This window comes from Brassica oleracea, chromosome C2 (assembly GCF_000695525.1).
Source record: "Brassica oleracea var. oleracea cultivar TO1000 chromosome C2, BOL, whole genome shotgun sequence".
In the NCBI taxonomy this organism is placed as follows: domain Eukaryota; kingdom Viridiplantae; phylum Streptophyta; class Magnoliopsida; order Brassicales; family Brassicaceae; genus Brassica; species Brassica oleracea.
The window spans coordinates 5,915,912-5,916,894 of NC_027749.1; positions in this window are offsets into that span (position 1 = coordinate 5,915,912).

The following is a 983-nucleotide window of genomic DNA, read 5'->3' on the forward strand; positions in this document are numbered from 1 at the left end:
ACCGCAAAACATTTAAACCACGTGATCTTAACGTGATTTGGTGTCTTGCTCCAGTTCGGGTATGCCCCGTCGTAGTAACCCTTAATCGTCGCCGAAACACTCCGGCTAACACGGTTGTTAGCCCCAAATCTGAAAAAAATACACTTTAACCGTTAGAAAATAAAAATTAATTTAATTTTAATGTAATAAAAACTAATAACTTACCAATAAGTTCCTCGGAGTCTATCGGGGTCTAGAACATCCAAACCCTCCCGTCCAGGCTGGGCAAGAATATCCTCCACCGTATATCTCGCGAAGGGAGCATATGAAGGCACACGCAAATCCGGATGAACTACACCTTCTGGGACAGACTCAGGTGCAGCCGCTGGAGGAGGAGATGGAGGCATCTGCGGTGGAAGAGGAGGACTCGAAAAAACTCTCTGAGAAGTATGAGAGTCTGGAACTGCATCGGAAGACGATGGACCGGAAGAAGATGTACCGGAACCATCGCCAAACAACTGGGCATAAGTAGGTGCTGCTGGTTTCCTTCTAGGAGTCATCTAAAAAAAATTTAAATAAATTTAATCAATTATGACGACATAATTAAAAAATTATTCTGTTACCTAACTAATCACCTAAACTATAGTATTCCGTCATCTAACTAATCACCTAAACTAATTAATTAACTAATTAATAACCTAAACTAACTTTAAAAAAAAAGGAGGAAAGAGAATGTACGTTAGAGGGAGAGGAGAAGAGTTTGGGAGGAATGAACGAGGAAGCCTCGTCTCGGCGTCTCAATATATAGAAAAGGATTCGTCGTAAACGCGACGTAATATTACGACGAAGTTACCTGGCCCGCGTTTTTTCATTTACGACGAATTTACCAGGCCCGCGTTTTCGATTTACGACGAAATTACGTCGAAATGTTGGTTTACGACGAATTTACCAGGCCCACGTTTACGACGAAGTTACCAGGCCCGCGTTTTTTCATTTACGACGAA